This window comes from Nycticebus coucang, chromosome 14, assembly GCF_027406575.1.
Source record: "Nycticebus coucang isolate mNycCou1 chromosome 14, mNycCou1.pri, whole genome shotgun sequence".
In the NCBI taxonomy this organism is placed as follows: Eukaryota; Metazoa; Chordata; class Mammalia; order Primates; family Lorisidae; genus Nycticebus; species Nycticebus coucang.
Window position 1 is genome coordinate 88293786 of NC_069793.1, and position 15765 is coordinate 88309550.

A 15765-nucleotide genomic window follows, 5' to 3' on the forward strand; every position below is an offset into this window, starting at 1 on the left:
GTCTTTCCCTACCATGTTTGATAAATGTTGTCCAGATTCCATTGCCAAGAATGTGTTGTCCAAAATGACTATTTACTTTTTAAAGATGGAACTCCACCCTTCATTTGGTTTTAAGTATGTATGGAATGTTATGATAGTGCATAGTAGTAGTGGTGAGCAGACATAGAAATGGTGGAGAAACAAAAATGTACATGCGAAATAAACTCAGTATTAAAAAAAAAAGAAAAAAGAGAAAGGAGAGGGATGAGTAAAAGGGAATATCGACAAAAAGAAGAGAGGCACAGAAAGAAGGAGACAGGAGCAATATAGATGTGCAATAGGGTACTTTGACCCAATCTTTAAAACCCCCAATCTCTGGGGATGTGGGTAGAGTGGTTCCCTTGAAGTCAGCAGCCCTTTGCTACCCTGTTTTGGAGTATCCCACCTCCACCAAGTCGAGAGGAAAGACAAAAATGCTATAAATCAAACCAAAACAAGCAAACAGAAAACTTTATGGAATAAAATTGGGGGCAAACCAAATAATAGGGGTAGAAACACTAGCAAAAATGAAGTTCTAATTGTTAAAGTAGGCAACTATGGAAAATTATATTTAACCTAGAAAATGAAGAAAGAAAAGAACGAAGAAAAGGGAAAAATCTAGAGGGGAAATGTTAAAATAAAAAAAAGGGATTATATATATCTTACTGAATATCATCTGGGCAACAGGTGATCTTCTGGGGTATGAGATGTTAATCACAATGCTGACACAGCTATATGAGATGGAGACTGGATCCCTTTGCTGATTTCTCAAACTCCGCAGGGTGGAGAACATAAATCTCTCCTCCACCTGCCTAAAAGGCACTTTACACTGCTAACCTTGGCTAAGCAGAAGCTTTCTCAGGAAAGCACTTGTCACTGGGATCACTCCTGAAGTGGCTGTCCACTTATCCAGTGTGCCAAAACAAGTCTCACTCTATGCCCCTGAGGGCCAGGGCTATCAGGCGACTCAGCCCCCACTTTTAGGCTGCTCAGTCATTAGATTACTTGCCCAAGGTCTCCTTCTGCCTGATCCTTGCTCTGGGACCCCGAGGGCAGAGCTTGTTGAGGCATTTCTCCCACAATGACTCTGTGCAGCCCACAGCCAAAGACTATTAGCTCTGTCCAGCTCAGCGCCTCAGTCTAGGTCCCCAGTCAGTGCTCCTCCGCACTCTTGCCCAAGTTCTCCCAAGATAGTTCAACTGAGTGCCAAATCCAAAAAAAAATAAAACTAAGACAGCTCACACTTAAGGCTTTTCCAGTTTGCAATCTCACTGCTGCTGTACTTACAGCTGTCGGCAGGACTAGACCGAACGAACACACGCAACCACTTGCCAGTTCTCTACTGCTTTTGTTCTCCTCATGGGGTCCAGAAGTCTCTGGCTGATTCCCTGTGTTCTCAAAGGGATGTTTCTGGGTAGATCCCACAAGCCAGAGATGCCTGGAGTCTTCTCTCCCCAGTCTCACTGTGCCCAGTTGCAAGGAAGCGGTTACTTGACCACCATCTTGCTTGATAAAGCTTTTCTTTATACACCCATTAGGGTTTCTAACAATTCATGCAAGATCACATGCCCATACAGATTTCCTAACTTAAAAATTCTTAAACTTTTGCCAATGGACCTTTTGTGCAGCCTCAGGATATATCAACTGTATGTTTTGAACAGGAACCTAGAAAGCACTTCTAGTATTTATGGACAGCAAGAGTCCACCAAACACAGAAAAAGTCTGAGAACACAACTCCCTTCCTGTATAAAGTGCCCAAAATGGAAACAAGAGAAATAAATAAATAAACAAACATACAACCAAACAAATAAAACAGAACGTTTTGCCTGCCACAAGGAATAAGCCAAAATACAAATTTTAGCCTGTTAGCCTGATACCATAAAATATCTAAAATGCACATTATACTTTATACAAATAATTATAGTTCATGGGGTTTTCTTCATCCTCCAGGTTTCAGAGCAGTAGTCTCCAAACTTTTTGGCCCCAGGGTCCAGTTTCATGGAAGACAGTATTTTCCACCGAGACTGTGGCACAGCTCTATCTGTGATGCCAGCGTGGGGAGCCTGCATTAATACACACGAAGCTGCTAGCTGGCTGAGCACCTCAAACCGTGTAGCTCTGTTCCTAAGTTTCACAGAAGACAGTTTTTCCACCAGGTGGGGAAGGGGGATGAGGAGGCAGGCTGAGTGCTGCAAACTATGCGCTGGGACCACAGCTTCAGAGAACAGTTCAATGTATGTGGACTGGCTGGTAAGCTGATGTCTGATGATCCCCACTGCTGCTGATGAAGTATAGTGTTTTCCTTTGAATCTGCTTTCATGTATTAGATTGATACAGGGCTGGTGGGCCCCAGCTGAGGGAAGAACCTGCCAACTCCTCCTGGTGTGTTGGTATGGGGGCTGCAGGCTGGACGGTAGGTCGGTGTTTGGTCCCAGAGGGCCCGGGCAACTGCTGTGGGTGGGTGGGTCACCTCCAGGTTTCCAGGTCAGGAGGCTCTGTGATGTCTCTGGCCCGGCCTCCCTCCCCTTGCACTTGCTGGCTAAACAGGGAAACCTCCCCTGCCCCGACCATTTCCCAGGCCTGGTCAATTTCTTGTAAGTTTCCTAGGCTAGGGTATGGAAGGGATTGTCTCCGTTCATTCTGTGGGCTATATATATACCCCTAGACAAAGGACCCAGGGGCAGATTTTTTCCAAATTAAGTCTTTCCCTTTTCCAGAAGCTCTGGTGCTTTTTCTCTGCATTTTCTGTAAAACAAATCCTGTCTTACCACTGATCGGTGGTCTGTGGATTCATTCTTCATATCCTCAAGACCAGGGACCTACTGAAGAAGAAATTCCAGTTACAATATTACTCCTAAGACTGCATTGCATTTTCTTTTTCTGTATATCTAGACAGTAGCTATTGGTCCATACCCAAACATAAGATTATCTTAAGTGCTAAATTCAACAAATGCTTAATTGAATACTCGTTTCAATCTTTCTCTGCTATCAATTTCTGTTTTCATTCACCTTTATTTCTACTTTATCTTAATTTACTAAATATATTAATGTAGTTTTTGAACTTTTGATATGAGTCATATGCTTTCTAATAGCACAGGAAGATCAAAGTCTAGGAAAGTAAACAAGCAGTAATCAAATAATTTCAAATGAATACCAAATGTATTTGAATATGGAAAAAAGGATAAAATTCAGGGCTGTTCCATTGGAAGGAATAAACTAACTTTATCCATTAGGTTGAGGAAAGACTTATAGTAAAGAACATGTTTAAGATGGACCTTGAAGGATGGGTAAGAGTTCAGTACATGAGTGTATGGGTGACGTGTATACAGGGCACATTGCATACCACCATGCCATAACTTACGTTATGGCTAAATACAGGATGAGAGTTTAATAAAAGCCACCGGAAAGTGAAGTAGGAGAGAGGACAGCTAGATTTTCATAAAGCAAGGTTTATAATTCTGTATATATAATGGAAAGATCTGGAGCAAAATTCAATTTCCTTAATGTTACAAGCATTGAACACCAAGGTCACAATATTAAGATATCTGGACAAGTTGTTCTTTCTCTACACACAAAGTTATTCAAGCTTAAAACAAAAACAATTGCCCTGATGTCTGAGTGAATTAACTTGGTGTATGTTTGTTGGCTGAGGTGAAGGAAGGAGATAGGATAACAAATTCGTATTGACATTTGTAATTTACAGGAAAAAATTCAAGGCTATGTAGCCTGGGGTTCCTGATAGTGAGACCGTGGTACAGATTTTATATTACATATTGTTACGTTACCTAGACCAGTGACATTTTCAACCTCCAATCATTCCTCCTTTCTGGAATGTAAATGATAAGCCCTGCTAAGATGAGTCTTCTCATACCTTCCTTTTCTTCTGGCTGCCATTGTGGCCAACATTTTGAACATCTCATTAAACTCATTAATTATAAATTGCCACCACCCTACACAGTGAGCTGACTTTTTACCAAGTTATTCACCTATTCTAAGGAATTAAATTAAAAACTCATTCATTTTCTGATGATGGGAGTATCTTCAGTGTAAACAAAATTGCCTCAGAAATGTTTGGATCTTCTTAATTCTTCAGCAGAACACACTGAAATAAATTTCTTAGAGAAATCATTATAAACCACACGATAGCAGCAACTTAGGCTTACTGATTAATTGCCAGATTTGTAACAGTAAAGATGATGATCAAGATGGATTTTTAAGGATGAGTAAAAAAACCCACTGATTCAATATCTTTAAAATGTTGGATCAGATTCAAGACTTCTCCAAAATAATGCCACATATTTACTTGCCTTTTAGTGTACTTTGCTGAATGAAAGAAGTAGGTAGGGTCTCCAGTAGCGTGTTGGGGAACTGTAGCCTGTACAAGTGAGTCTGTGAGCCTGAAAGTGGACAGTATTTCATGACAGTGGGTGTGAAATAATATAACTTTGAATTCAAAGTATGAAACAGATGATCACAAAATAAATTAAACACAACTTTTAAAGAATATTTGTGTTTGAGCAAGAATGTATTTTAAAAGACCTATACAGAATAAATCAAGCTATAAATAGTGTCCTTGTAACACTCCATGAGTTGAGGCTTTAAATGGAATATTTCTTTTTTTTTTTTTTCTTCTTTTTTTTTTTATTTTGGCTGGGGCTGGGTTTGAACCCGCCACCTCGGGCATATGGGACCGGCGCCCTACTCCTTGAGCCACAGGCCCTGCCCTAAATGGAATATTTCTTAAATGTTTAAGCTTACCTGCATACTTAATAATGATGAGTAGTTTAATGACAATTAAACAATTCATTCTTTTTTATCACCAGTTTGGTATTTGATAATAAAATTGTGGTTTTACTGTACAAAAGATGTATATATTTATATTCACAAGGGTAAGAAACTGGGTATGTAGGGTATTTTAATTTTCAAAGAAAGATTATTATAACAAATATAATTTATTTCATAAAATACTGTATCAAAGAATCAGATAACTGGAAATGGGGAAAGTAGTAGACACCTTAATCTAATAAACACAGAGACTTAATTTTCTTTTCTCAGAAGAACTTAAATTAGATTCTGATCTCAGTCAGAGCACTGTCTCTCATATTCATTTCACCTGTTCACAAGGGTCTGACCAAAATTCATTACAAGGTAGTACTCAGATTTATACTGTTTTCTATATTTTAATAAAATTTCCTTTTAAAAGAATTAGCATTCACTGTGTGCCATGCCTTTTACTAAGTGCCTTCTATTCATTACCTCACTTAATTTTAATAAAGTCCTATGAGGCAGATGCTATTAAAGTTTATTCTACACATGAAGACAGTGAGATTAAGAAGAGTAAAATATTTAATGAATACATACTGAGATGTTTTAAAAGCCCTGCTTTCAGTTCAAAGTCATGGAACTTCTTTTAAAACTTCTTCCCTGTGCTATTTCACCTGGAACTTTTTTCACCTGTCTACGTATAAATACTGTACTTAATCTTCAAGGCCAATATTAAATACAACCTCTTTTCTTCTATTACCAACTCATGTTACATTCCACATCCTTTTGAACTATAGCACTCTGTTTATTTCCTCAATATCTAGCACATATTTTTATTGGGTTTTATATATTTCCTATATCTCTAACTTAATGTTTAGCTACTTGAGAGCAGAGGGGCCTCAGTGATCTTTGTGTCTCCACTTTTATTGATTTGGGCATAGAGAGTGTCCAATAGAACACTGAGTTTCTCTTGCTACCACTAATGGAATGTTTATTATTTCCTAATTTGTCATGGGGGCTTAGTAGGAGTAAGAACATTTACAGTTGAGCCCCACTTATGGTCCAGCCTCTCCTATAATTTTCCTGTCTAAATTCCCCAGGGTCTTTTGGAAGCAATACATGAATATCATAAATATTCAATTTAATTGAAAAAAATTCCATTAAGCTGATTTTCTTCAGTTTTTAAGGCTTAATTTTTTCATGATTTTTTAGGTTTGTTTTTTTATCCCCAGCAATTTTGAAAAGAAAAAAAAAATAAGATTAAAGGAAAGATAAAGAATAGTAGAGTGAAAATAAAAGAAGGGAAAAAAATCTTTTAGTTATAAATGCATTAATATTAGAAGAATTTATGACTCCTTAGACATTCAACCTTGTTCAATTAATGTTTTTGTGGAAACAATCCTCCAAACAGAGTTTAAAATGATGATTAGAACTGCTGACACATGGAGGCCTCAACAAGAGCTCCAATTTCTATAACTTCACAGCTAATCAAGGCTGTGGATATATATTAGGAAGATGAGATTATTCTTATTTTCAGAAATTCATGTGATTTTTTTCATATATTATTAATAGAGTACAGGATTTTCTCTAGCAATTGTTAATTAATAGGCAAAACACACAGGTGATATGTCCTAACCTGAGTTTTACATGCTTTTACCCTTCCATAGAAAATATTTCATCTTTTTGCTTTAGCTAATATAAATCAAATAATTAACCTTAACAACAATAAAAAAGAGATAATAACTCACAGATTAAAAAAACAAAAATTGATAATATGTGCCTCCTGATCCTTTGTCAGTAAATTAGCATAAGCTCTAGAATCTCCAAAGTTCTTACAAAAACAAAAAAAGGTAAAAAGACAACTCTTAGAGTTTTATACCTGTAGGAGACCTTCTCTTAAGCTTCAAGTCTCTCACTCCCAAATATGATGTTGGCTTAAAAGTTTGACTCTGTCAGGGGAGGACAGGGAATTTTTTAATAGGTATAGCTCTAGATATCTGTTTCACAACGTTGAGGATATACTTAATGCTGCTTAACTATACACTTAAAAATGTAAAACTTAAGACGGTAAATATACAGGTTAAGATGATAAATTTTATGTTATGCATTTTCCAACACTAAAAGGAAAAAAAATGCTTGAACATGAGTCATAGTATTTGAAAAAAGATTAAAAATGTGAGTGAGACTATGTTTGCCTTCATGTAACTTAAAATTTGGGGGAGTTTATAGTACAATCCTTAAGTAATTAATCACACTAAATAACTTACATGTGCTACATATAAAAAGCTTTAGAAATTTTAAAGAGGGAGAAATCTTATGTTGGCGCGAGGGCCATAAATGAGGAGTTGTCTTTCTGTTCAAACAGGAAAAAGTTTGTGAGGGAATTCTTAGCCATATATCACCAGTAAAATTTCTGATTCAGAGTTACAGAGGACGATGAGAAGATGGTGAACCTAATCTCTTTTAAGTCAGTAGTTAATTTTAGTTCTATTTGAATATCATGCCCTTAAAAAAATCGTTTAATGGGCTCTTGATATCTGAAACTATTTCACAGTAGGAGATGATTAAACATAGTCCACAGGATATATGGTCTTAAAAAGTGCTTCCAAAGCTTCTGACTATAATCAACAAATAATTTTAATACTTATCTGGGCTTACTATATAAAGAATAAAAAAAATGAGTGAGAAACTGAAACTGATCAGATGGGTTTAAGCAGTTAAAAAAAGTCAAAATTCTGCATTGCTATTGGTGCAAATATGAAGATATGATCTTGATACTAAGAGATCCAAGCAAGGTGAAGAATGCACACCTGAAATTCTCTTGTCAAGACAGAGGCCATTTGGGGGGAAGAACAACATGATCTCATATACAGTGCCACGCAGGCTGACAGATGAAAATGTCATTCTCTTACAGATGAGGAAACTTTCTTCAGTTCAGGCCCCTATGATACTATATATCAGGTTCAAGTAACAGATACAAGACAAAATTCCAAATGCACAAAGAAATCATCTACTGGAGCTTCCAGGTCGCTGGCCACACCCATGTGCAGGGAGGTGGTGCACCTCAACCCAGGAAGACACAAGTTTCTGCATTAGAACGTTTAAGAAAACTGATCTATGTATCTCTACCTAGTTGTCTATTTTTATCCTTCAAACTATTATTTTTAATAATCTGGCAATAATAAGTAATAAAAAAGTCCACTATGGAGAGAGTCAGCTGATATTTGAAACATCTAGCAAGCACTTACATTGGGGAGATAACACCCTCTTCAATAAATGGTGCTGGGAAAATTGGATAGCCACATGTAGAAGAATGAAAATGAACACTTTTATTTCTTAGTATATACAAAAGCAAAATCAAATTGTATTAAATACTTAGCTTTAACTCTAAAAAATTGTAAAAATACTAGAAGAAAACCTAGGGAGTCTCTCTTGAACACTGGTCTAGGTGAATAATTTATGACTAAAACCTCAAAAGCACAGGTAACAAAAACAAAACTTGGTGAATGGGAATATATTAAACCAAAATCTTTTTTATAGCAAAGGAAACAACAAAGGGAAGAGAAAAATCTGTCGAAAGGGAGAAAATATTAGCAAACTATTCATTCAATAGGAGACTAATAATTGGAATATATAAAGAACTCAACAAGAAAAAACAAATAATCCCATCAAAAAGTGGACAAAGAACATAATGGAAATTTCTTAAAAGCATACACACAAATGGCCAAAAAATATATGAAAAAATGCTCAACATCTCTAAGCATCAGAAAAACGCAAATGAAAACTACAATGAGATATCATCTTACCCCAGTAAGAATGGCTATTATTTAAAAGAGGTAAGGTGAAGACAAGGGGGTTAAAGAGCACACGTACACAGTAGGATAGAAGAAATAAATTATTATTAGCATGCTAGGTGACTATAATTGACAAAATTGTGTTGTACCTGGGTGACAAACATCCCAAATACCATGACTTGATGTTTGCATCTTTACACATGTAGCAAAATTTCTCATGTATTCTATAAATTTGTACAGATTAAAAAATATATATTTACATCTCAAATGACTTCAGATATTCAATTGTCAGGAAGAGATTATAAAATAATAAGAGGTGAGAATTACTGATTGCTCTCCTCTCTTTTCTTACTTCCCCATGTTTTTTATTCATATGATTTTAAACAAAAGCAAAAAGCAAACAAACAATTTAGACATACAGTTAGCCCTTAAGCAATGAGGTACTGACTCTCCTCATAGTTAAAAATTTGCTTACAACTTTTGACTTTCCCCAAACTTAACTACTAATAACCTATTATTGACTGAAATATATTGCTCCCACATTAATAATATGAATAGTTGATTAACACTTATATATTTTCTTGAGACAGAGTCTCATTCTGTCACCCTGGGTGGAGTACTGTGGCAACACAGCTCACAGCAATGTCAAATTCTTGGGCTCAATCAACTCTCTTGCCTCAGCCTCCTGAGTATCTGGGACTCCAGGCACCCGTCACAACACCTGGCTGGTTTTCAGTCTTGCTCTTGCTCAGGCTGGTCTCAAAATCCTAAACTCGGGCAATCCACCCACCTTGACCTCCCAGAGTACTGGGATTACAGGTTTGAGCCACCATGTCCGGCCCAATTAACACATAGTTGTATATTATATGTATTCTTACAATAAAGCAAGCTAGAAAAAGCATCGTTAGGAAATTATAAGAAAGAGAAAATATATTTACTATTCATTAAGTGGATGTAGCTCATCATAAAAATCTTCACCCTTATAGTCAGAGGAGGAGGAAAAGAAAGAGGAAGAGGACAGGTTGTTTTTGCTGTCTCAGAAGTGGCAGAGGTAAAGAGGTCGAGGTGGAAAGTGAGGTGGGAGAGTTGGGAGAGGCAGACACACCTGGTGTAACTTTCACTGAAAAAAATGTGCACGTGAGTAGACAAGAATATTTCAAATCTGTGTTGTTCAAGGGCTAAATGTGGTTTAGCTGTAAATTTATTTATGCATAATTTAAAAAATAAGACAAATGAAGAAGAAAACCAAAGTCTTTCTTCTCAGCTTTCTTCTCAGAGGCACCCCAGATAATATTCTGATGCACATCTTCCCAGTCCGTTTTCACTATATGTGTGAAATTTGTTTCACAAATATAGGAGCCAGTTATATACACAGGGTCTTCATTCTCATCATCTTCGCACTGAGTCAGCTGTGGAAAGGAGAAAGCGGGAGAACTGGCTGTGCTGTCTCATGGGTAACAGAGGTGTAAGGGGTAAAAGAGGAGAGTTAGGCACACTCACTGTAACTCTATGGAAATATATCATAATTTGTTCAAGTTTTTGCTTCTTATCTGAAAATGTTACTAAATGGTACCAACCCTTATTCCTCTGTTTGCTTTCATTTCTGTGCTCTTATCTTAGGAGGGTCCATGTTGTAAAAGAAATCAAACATAGTCCTGTATAATCGAACCCTCTGCCAGGTTGTTTAATGTAAGTAGTTTTTAGGCGTAGCTTCTCTGTCTTTTTCCTCATCTTTATCAAGTTGTCTTCTATTAATTATTTGACTGTGATGTCTCTTAGTTCTGGAAGTTCTCCAAATTCCATATCTTGAAATCCTTTATCCTCCCACACCTATTTTGCCACATCCAAAATATTTTCTACAACTTATTGATTGGCTCTGTAGTAAATACCGTGAAATCATGTGCAATGTCTAGGCAGTTTTCTTCAGCAAGAATTTATTGTTCGAGGTTTGATATTTTTCACAGTTTTTCTATACCAGTGATAGCATCTTCAATGATGTAATCCTTCCTAATTTTCACAATGTTACCTCTACTGGTGTTCTCACCCATAGAATTGTTGATCTTGTCTGTAGAGCACTGTGTGTATGTAATAAGCCTTCAAGATTCTATGACCTTGATCTAGGGACTGAATTAGAGAAATTTTGTTTGGGGCAATTAGATCACTTTGATGCCTTAAGTGTTAAATTCATGGGGTTCTGGGTAACCACACACATTTTCTAATATCACAAGAATTTTAAAAGACAGTCCTATTGGCAAGATACTTTCTGACTTCAGGGACAAAGCATTGATGCAACCAATCCAGAAATAAAGGGTTATCAGTATCCAGGCTTTCTTTTTTCTACAAAAGACAGGAATCTGGGATATATCTTTTTCCTTAGGGGCTCAGAAGATAGCAGATTTATAGATTAGGACAGTTCTGATCATAAACTCAACTGCATTTGCACAAAACAGTAGAATTAGCTCACCCTTTCCTGCCTTCAATCCTGGTGCTCAGTTTGCCTCCTTACTGGTAAATGTCCATTGTGGCTTTTTTTTTCTTTTATCAGATTAGGGAACTTTTGTCTGCATTCAAAACCTATACAGGCAGATATCCTTCATCCTTTTTTTTCTTTTTTTCTTTTTTTGTAGAGACAGAGTCTCACCTTATCGCCCTTGGTAGAGTGCCGTGGCATCACACGGCTCACAGCAACCTCCAACTCCAGGGCCCAGGCAATTCTCCTGCCTCAGCCTCCCGAGTAGCTGGGACCACAGGCGCCTGCCACAACACCCGGCTATTTTTTTGTTTGGCCGGGGCTGGGTCTGAACCTGCCACCCTCGGCATATGGTTCCGGCGCCCTACTCACTGAGCCACAGGCGCCGCCCCAAATCCTTAATAGTTTCTTTAACAGCATCTGAGGCAGATGCTGTCTGAAGCAGAAGGTGCTTCTCCCTGTTATCTGATATTTTATAAGACAAATCTCTTTCTAAGATTATCAAGCCATCCTTTGCTGCCAAAAATTCTCTGGCATAAGGTCCTTCAACCTTCCTTTTGCTTTAAGTTGTTACGTAAGAACTTTGCTTTTTCTTGAAGCATATTAGGGTCTATAAGTATGCCTTTCTTACAGCAACCTTCACCCACATGAAAGCTATATTTTCAATACAAGATATAAAGGTATAACATAGCACCTGCAAGATTTGCGTACCTATGAGTGTAGCTAGAGCAGGGCCTCCTATTCTTATGTCACAATGGTGCTTATTCTGGATTAATTTATCTTGAAATAGCAGACAACCACAGTAGCAGACTTCAATCTAGGCACATATTAAGTAATTCAACATTTTCCCATAAGGTCATGGCTTTTCTTGGCTTCTTGTGAGAACTTGCAGCATCACCAGTATCATTTCCTATTGACCTGTATTGGTGTTATTCAAGGTTTAAGGCATTGCAATAAACATAATTAAAAACATACAAGAATCATGAGAGATTACTTTTTACTACCATGCACAATTTACTGAAGAGGAACTACTCACATGGAGACCATCAGCTCACACAGTGTTTTAAGAGGATACTTGAAATGACTGTGTGCACCTCAATCGCAACAGGAAGTTGTATAGACCATACTACAGTATTAAATTGCAGTGGCTATAATTTTAAATGCCAATGTGTCTACATGCCTTCTATGTGGTTAATCCCTACAGATAACAGTTTTTTTTTATTTTTTTTATTTTATTTTTTGTGGGTTTTTTGGCCGGGGCTGAGTTTGAACCCACCACCTCCAGCATATAGGACTGGCGCCCTACTCCTTGAGCCACAGGCGCCGCCCCCTACAGATAATTTGGAATAGGTTCAGTGCTATTATTATACACACTTTATCACTTTAAAATATCTTTATATTAAGATCACTATATGATTTTATTATGAGCCTATCAGTGAAGTTTGAAATTGAGAACAATCCTTACACTTGTTTACATTTTTGTTCTGGCTGTCAATGACACCACGGATAGTCTGTAAGTGATTGTATGCATACATTTTTACAAATATTAACATTTTAAAACAGATTTTATATGTTTTGTAGTAAGTGACAAAATAGTATCTACGTATGTTTTATGTATTCATGATATGCCTTTTTCTTAATCTTTTTGATATTCTACATTATAGGTTGATAGGTTATTCTAGGTTATGCAAAATTTTTCAAATATGTAATCCCAATGTATTTATTTTTAAAAATCCACATGTAAAATGGCCCCACAGAGTTCAAACCTGTGTTGTTCAAGGCCACAGTGTTGTGGAAACATATTTTAGAGAATAGATAGGAAAATCTCTAGTGCCCACTTTGGAGGAATAAATCTGTATGATATAGCTTGGTATCTATTTTTGTAGACACAAATTACTTCATCTATTACTTGTTGTAAGTAGAAATCATTGTATAACTATCATACTTACCACTTTCTTCAGTACAAACTAGGCATTAGAAAATCTTATAAAATAAGCATTTTATTTCTCCGTTTATGAACACACAGGTAGGGTTAGAAATTTAGCCAGTAAAATACAGAATGCTAAATTATTTATATAATATTTCAGTGTAAGTGTGCCTCAAAGGTATATTCAATTAGGCATCTTGTATTTTATCTAGTAACTGTAATAAGTCTTCTTCTGGATACTAGGGATAAAGGTCAGGACAAAATGGATATAATCTCTGTCTTCATGAAATTTATAATCAGTCAGAGCTTTAAAAAGTATAAAGAAAGTAATAGATACTTATAAACATTTTTTAAATGAGGCTAAGTGCCTACCATAGCTCAGTGGTTACGGTGCCGGCCTCCAACCACATGCTCCAGGGCTGGCGGGTTCAAACCCGGCCTGGGCCTGCTAAACAAACAAACAAACAAAAACTTTAAATGAAAGAGATTTTCTATACCTCATCTTAATTCATCATGGTTGATAGAAATCAAAAATGATGATTTGATGCACTGCAATAAAGACCCCAGTTTTTGTCTCCAGCTTCAGTGCTCAGCTTTTAAATTAAAATGCCAATGTTTCTACATACCTTCTAGGTGGTTGATCCCTACAGATAATTTGGAATAGGTGCAGTGTAATTATTATACATACTTTCTCACTTTAAAATATCTTCTATCTAGGTCACTATATGATTTTATTATGAGCCTATCAGTGAAGTTTCAAATTGAGAATAAATATCAAGATGGGTTTCTGAAATTTAATTAGATCATTTGTTTGAAGAAGGCGTTTCTTTGGCAGCAGCTACATGTATATGCTAAATAAAAATAGATTTAAATGAAAAAGAAACTGAATACCTGTCATTTTTAGATATCCATTCCTCAAGTTGTTATAAAAACTATCTTTTTATTGACTAAGAAACAAATCACTAAGGATTAATGCACACACGTCATTCATTTTTGGAGTTCTGTATTTGGAATGTGCTCTCAAAGTCCCTAATAGAGAACACAGTGCTTCCTCTGCTGCCAGTGTCTGTAATTACATCTCTCGATTTTAATATAAGCCATTCCATATATTCTCAAGAGAAATTTGCTTTCAATAAGAACTTTTAAAATGACTTCTAGTCATCTTTGCTTAGGGTTCCAAATCATAGTTACAAACAGATTTTTTTTTTTTTTTTTTTTTCAGTCACCAATACATTTGAACTCTTGGAGTTTGTCTGCAATCCAGTATGCTGGAGCCAGACTTCTCAAAAAATTGTGGCCTAGACGATATAAATTGGCATAAAGGAATTTTGCCATTGATTTGATGGCATGAGGAAGGAGGCTTACAATTACAGAGACAGAGTAGATATAATGCAGTTGATGCATTTTAATTATCCTGTATCTTTGCTGGATAATGCATTCTCAACTTCAGTCATCCTGAAGGCAATGACTTCCATGAACCCCAAAGCACCCTGCTTACTTCACACTCTGATTACTGAAAGCATGTTTGTAGATCGAGAAGATTGCTTGCTTATTCCCATTTTTGTCCTGGTAAAAGAGGTATAGAACCTGGTCAGAGCTTTGGAATTGAAAACATGAAAAATTGTCAGTGTTAGAAATAATGTAGAAATCATTTCCCCCCCTTTTTGATTTGCCTATTTACTTCTTCTCCAAATACTAAAGGATAATTTAAGATGAAAAAACGCATAAGGAAAATTAGGGAGTAGCTTGAAAGACATAGCGGTGTGTCCATGTATTTCCCTAGTCAGCATCAGAAAATGCATAAGGATTAGAAGGGGACAGAGAATAAAGAAGCCAAGGAGGAAAATGTACAGAAAGCAGTAAGACTGAGACGGGAAGGGAAGTTCTGTCGGTGAAAACTTGGATTCTAATTTGAATACTTCCAACTAGTTAAAACTTGCTTTCCAAGAGAGTATGTTTTATTTTCACAAAAGAAAAGTGGTTTCACTGAACCATGTGGGAAAAGAAGACACTTTAAATAAAAGGAGTTGCTAAGAATAGAATACGTTTGAACCTCAGAAGAGAACATTGAATACATTTTGACATATCATGATTCAGCCTTTAGTGAAATAGTATTTCATGCACGTGTTTCCTTTATTCTAGAAACAGATTAAAATATACTTATATTTTCCATTATTCCTTCCATTTTCTTTATTTCTTTGCAAAACACTTTTTATGCTTGATTCAGGTTGAATTCATGCATTTATAGCCAGCTGTGAGCATTACCCTGAATATGTGTTCTCTGCTGGATGCCAAGCTATCAGAGTCTCTTAAGATTGGCTATATTGGATTTACTAGAATAAAATAGAAAACAAAAATATAAAAGGACTATTTATATGCAATGGCCAAAATGTCCGTAGTTCAAAAATGCCTGTATATACATCTATACACACACATATACATGTGCATATACATCTGTGAAAATTATGTATATTTATAATCACTCACAAATACATCAATGAGCATATTTCTTTCTTTTTTTTTTTTTTTTTGTAGAGACAGAGTCTCACTGTACCGCCCTCGGGTAGAGTGCCGTGGCGTCACACGGCTCACAGCAACCTCCAACTCCTGGGCTTAAGCGATTCTCTTGCCTCAGCCTCCCGAGCAGCTGGGACTACAGGCGCCCGCCACAACGCCCGGCTATTTTTTTGTTGCAGTTTGGCCGGGGCTGGGCCTGAACCCGCCACCCTCAGCATATGGGGCCGGCGCCCTACTCACTGAGCCACAGGCGCCGCCCGCATATTTATTTCTTA